The sequence below is a fragment of the Notothenia coriiceps genome, unplaced genomic scaffold (genome assembly GCF_000735185.1).
Source record: "Notothenia coriiceps isolate Sejong01 unplaced genomic scaffold, NC01 NC01_scaffold00027593, whole genome shotgun sequence".
NCBI classification, from domain to species: Eukaryota; Metazoa; Chordata; class Actinopteri; order Perciformes; family Nototheniidae; genus Notothenia; species Notothenia coriiceps.
In genome coordinates this window covers 7,118-12,446 of record NW_011360294.1, presented here as the reverse complement: position 1 = coordinate 12,446, position 5,329 = coordinate 7,118, and the positions used below count along the sequence as shown (strand labels likewise).

The 5,329-nt window shown below is 37.8% G+C and overlaps 1 long non-coding RNA gene across 1 annotated transcript; it reads left to right on the top strand.

Moving 5' to 3' along the window:
* Positions 1-404: 404 nt before the first annotated feature.
* LOC104957711 (uncharacterized) lies at positions 405-3,087 on the top strand. The gene is made up of 2 exons (XR_799690.1): positions 405-504; positions 2,061-3,087. It is a non-coding gene; the product is annotated as an uncharacterized lncRNA (long non-coding RNA).
* Positions 3,088-5,329: the final 2,242 nt, after the last annotated feature.

Here is a 5,329-nt window from a genome sequence, read left to right as displayed (position 1 = left end):
GATGCTTTCAGTGTGTACCATGTCAAACCCTGCAAGCAAATTCAATTTGAACTGAGATCAAACGGAGAGAGTGTCGTCAGCGGTTATAATGAGCATGAAGTGATTTAAATGGTTGCCGTTAGCCAGTATTCAATATTTCTCACAGGCCATTGTCTAATAAATATTATGAATATATCAGGTGGTCTGCAGGACCAGTGAACGGTTGGGAATATATTTAAATTAGAAAGCATCAAGTGTAGTTATAAAAACGTTGTTACATAACTGTTAGAGATCAAGTCACCATTTCTTCATGTCGGTTTTTTTAACTTGAAACTCTATTAACTGTGTGTGTGTGTGTGTGTGTGTGTGTGTGTGTGTGTGTGTGTGTGTGTGTGTGTGTGTGTGTGTGTGTGTGTGTGTGTTTCTCTTTCCAGTCATCTGCCTGGTTGGCCTTGGCCTGGTGGTGTTTTTCTTCAGCTTCCTGCTTTCCATTTTCAGGTCCAAGTACCATGGGTACCCCTACAGGTAACTATAGCAACCATACAGTACCACTGTACAGATGCTCACACAAGTTTCACCCAGCTTACTCAAACACAATATACAATAACTCTTAAAGTCACTAAAGTTGACATGAAATCGCTGGGAAGTTATTGCAGACGCAGGGCAAACATCCAGGCCCAAAGCGGATCCATCCATTCCCATTATTTCATTGATCCGTAGACAGCTGTTCGATTGGAAACACCGCCTACAAAATTACAAGCCACAGCGCCATTGTGTTTTTTCTCGAGAACAATGTGCCAAAACTTCAACAGAGATTTGCAGTCTGACTTTGTTGCACTGAATATTAGAAATCATGGATGTTTTTCTTAGGTCATCATACAGTAAATGTGTTCAGACACTAAAGCGCTTCAGCTTAGTGAGCTAGAACAGCAGCAATTTGGTTTCCACTTTGAACTAAAGGTCACCACTACATCAAATAAGATTTAATGTGTGACAGAAAACACTCTACAAGTCCTCAGAGCCTGGGTCCAATTCATCGCCAATGAAGCAGCTGTAGGATATTACAGCAACACCAGAACAGCTCCAGCTTCACTTCTGGAGCTGGAAGCGATTTGTGATTTTGCGGGCACTTTACTGAGGCATATAATTTACTATCCTGGGGGGCTTTAACCCTGTTGTGGCTTGGAATTGGACCAAATTACACCGTGCCACCTCAGTGGAGGGGCTTAAGGTTCAATGATTATTGTTGAGTGACTTTGATAGTGAGTTAAGTTTTGGTATGAAACTGGTATTGCCTTATCTTCGGTTCATAAACTAGTTTTCTTCCAAATATCCCAGATGACTGTCATGTGTTGACAATACGGGGGTCTTCAATTACAGAACATCAATTTAACCCAAAGATTATTAATCATTTGTTACTTAATCAGGAATCATTGAGTTATAATCACAAGACACTGAGATATCCTCTAGTTTACACTAGCAATTAATTGGAAAGGATTTATTAGAACTGTACCGATCGAAGAACACCTTAATGGTTCTTATAATGGCCAAATTACAGCGTTAATTTCAGGAAACCTTGGGGAAATTATTTAAAATTTAGAGGCTCATAAATTGAAACATAAAACCTTCAGTATTTGAGGTATGAATGATTTGAGAGAGCCTCTTTCTTCTTTGCTGCTTGATACTGAATGTATCCAAACAGAATGTTAAATGAGATTTTTTGAGCAGCTAAGTTGTGGCTGTTTTTTTAGATAACCCAGCCGGTTTAAAACCCAGAAGTAATTTACATTTTTTATTAAATATTGTTTCATATGAAACATTAAACATTTGGTCTGTTTAGCAACACAAACTATAATAAGATGTCAGCATCATCTCAGAATTGTAAAGACAGGTCTTCAGGAAGCATTTCTTAGCAATTTGCCTGATTACATGATTCTAGAAACAGTCATCTACATTAGCCACAGTTTTTAGTTTGTTATGGTAGCCTCTGCATGAAAAAATAACTCCCTATTATCTTCTTGTTTCTCCTCTCTTCTTGTTTCAACTCTCTTCTCTTCTCCCTTTAATCCTCTGTCTATTAGCTTCCTTATAAAGTGAGGAAGAAACCTGAAGAAGGAGGTCAGAGAATGGTGAGCAGTCGGTAGTTGAAGAGAAAAGGAGTTGAAGATACTTGAAGAGGAGGCAGCGTCAATATTCAATCTGGAGTTTCTTTTTTTAGTGTGTTCCTCCTACCATCACATCTGCAAGTTGAAAATAAAATAAATTATTAATTCTTACACTGGAACATCAAGGTGTTTGACATGTCTTTGTATTTTGTCTTTTTTATCTTTTAGTTGTTGAATATTCTGTGTGAGTAGATAATACCTGTGTCTGTGGAATTCTGTTTGTTATCCATATATTCAATGTTATTTATAAAAACTGGTTGGAAAGATGTGATGAAAGTTGAACCGAGGGACAGATAATTAAAGTTCCTTTGATTAGTTATTAGAATGGCTTATTACCAGTTACAAAGTGACACTCTTTTCATGGTGCGGCTAGTTTTAAATTGATAAAGCTAAAATATGAATGTCATTTATCACACAGGTCCAAGCTACTTCTCTATTACACTGCATGTTTACACCTTTTGGTCTTAGACTTTTAGGACCTGGACTAAGTTATTTTCAGCATATACTTGTTTTGTATGAGAGTTCATTAGGCATCTAAATTTGCTTGCATTTGGGACCGAATGTCAAAGAAAATACATTTTCTCAAAGTTGTGAATGTTAAACAAAGTCACGGTCTTACTTTTTCTTTGCACTAAATGAACATTTACTTTTTCCCCTCACCGAAACTGATCTTAAATCCGTTAATGCAAAATAGTAGCTCATGAGCTGAGTTTACAGAAGGCCAAAAGCAAGTGATGTAACCTTTCTTGCAGAATGTGAGAAGCATAGGTCATTTAGAGAATACATACATTTCTAATTCTATCACTTGTGGACTGCCCATTAAAACACTGAGTGGGCTGGAGCATTGAAACCATTTATGTAACCCTTCTTTGCGTGGGCTGTTGCAGAAATGTATCTGCAGATAGACCAGTTTTGCAAAATGTAATAAAAATATTCCCTGTCAGACTCTCCCAATTTTTAGTGAACTGTAATAAAACTGCAAAGCCCTTTCAGATATAGCTCCTTGTCTTGCTGTTTCATACAGTAATTCATCCGGAAATACTGAACCTTTTTTAAAAAGCAAAATATTCAGTTGGCTATTGAACTGTTAAATAGTGTGTTGCCACTACATATAGGAAATAAAAGGAACACAAAGGTTGCCAAGAACTCCCCCCTATTTTTCTGCAGAGAAATTATATATAATTAGGATGACAATGTTCAACAAGACAGTAATAAACATAGCCCCCTTGTAAGAGATGAGAAATAATTATAGGTTGTAACAGCTTCCCTCTTTAGGCTTGGTAATGACGTCCTTACTTTGAGTGGGTAATAAGATATACAGCCTATTGATCACCCCAGAATAATGTTTTTTGTTTTGTTTTAGGATATTTTAAGGCAAAGATTTAAGGTTTAAGATTTAAGGCAAGGAGTTAAATATATAAGAATGAGCAGAATTTCCCATCTGTTTCCGCTCAACCGTCGGCCTTTACGGTTGGGAGGAGATAAGCAGAACAAATGTCACCTTCGGGGAGGGATAAGTATCGGCAAATGGAGCTAAATCAATGTGGATATTAGATATAGGGCAGCTGTAGAACAAAAGACACAATGACATGTAGAATAATCTCCACTGCTTCAAAAAGTCGAAATTGCATGCTAATTTAAGGCACAAATCTTGTAAAACTAATTAAAGATTTGAATTAGACTGCTTGCCACTACTAATGTACAAAGTGTATTCCTTGTAGGCTGTCTATAAGTTGATTAACTGTTCTTTATTTATATAGCATGGGAATGCTAGTTTTTCAATTAAGAAAATATACTCGTAGAGTCACAGACTGAGCAGGTAACATGAGAGAAAATAATGGAAACACTTTATTATAAGTTAGATTTATCCACCCCTCTCTTCCTGGTATGTAGGAACGTATTGAAGTAAAAAACCCTCCCTTCCATTACATGTTACTTGTTAGACGCTTTTATCCAAAGCGACTTACATACTCAATACTGTGGGCAATCCCCACAGGAGCAGTTTGGGGTGAAGTGTCTTGCCAAGGGACACAACGACATGCTGACTGCAGTGGGCTTTAAACCTGTGCTCCCCTGATCCAAACACCAAGCCTCTATCCACTGCGCCACACGCCACCCTGCTACAAACTGAGCTTGCAGTTTATATTGAGGTGATTAAAGCTCACCTATTATGTTATATTTGAACACTATATTATAGGGCGATATCTATACAAAACATGTTTCTGAAGTGTTTTGCTCAAAATACCAAACAGATCACCCATTTTAGCATGCCCCATACCCCTCTATTTCAGCCCTGTTACAGAAGTACTGATTCTGGGACTGGCCCTTTAAGTGTAACCGAGCTGCTGCTGGCCACGCCCCTTTGGAGTGTCCGCATGCAGGCAGTGAGCTCTGTGAAAAGAAGGCTGTCTATACCAGCAGAAACTCAGCTAAACGCTGCCGTGATTAAACTCCATATTATGTTCCAAACAACATCAAGCATTATTTCTGAAACAGTGTGGAGCTCAAACGCTTTCTCTCTCATGGGTTTATCACATGGTGAGTACCTTTTATTTCCTGCTTTTTTACACATATTCTCTCCAGTACAGCGTTAGCTCTGAGCCTCTGATAGTTAGTGATGCTTGCTAATGTAAACACAGACCATATTACTTCAAAACGTACTGGGTCCAAAATCAAATTAGAATAACAAAAGGACACATTCAAAAGAAAAGGAGCCTTTCAAGAATACATTTGTACTGTGTGACACATTGTTATTGTTCTTTTGCAAACGCCAATGTTTATTTCCATGCTTTGATCTGAAACAAAAAATTCTAAGAATTCCAATTGTGATTTGGATGGTGAAAGCAGGATTGACATTTGCAGGGGTCATGGAAGACATTACTGATAGCAACTTTTGCAGGAGCGTCTTTCTCCTTTCTGTTATCGCTTTTTGAGCTTCTTGTTTACATCCAACAAACTCATCTTTCTTTCCCCTAGATATAGATTAATGAGGTGACTGCAGGTTGCTCCCAATTCTTCATCTTTAATAGTTAATTATTATTCTCGTTCTATCTCTTTCAACACTTGTGCCTTCATCTTAGATTTAACCTTTAAACAGGCACTCCTGCTGATGTTGCTTTGCACTGTCACAGCACCTCTTCAGTGCTTTCTCATTGTAAGATGTGCAGTATATAAAAGGGTTTGCA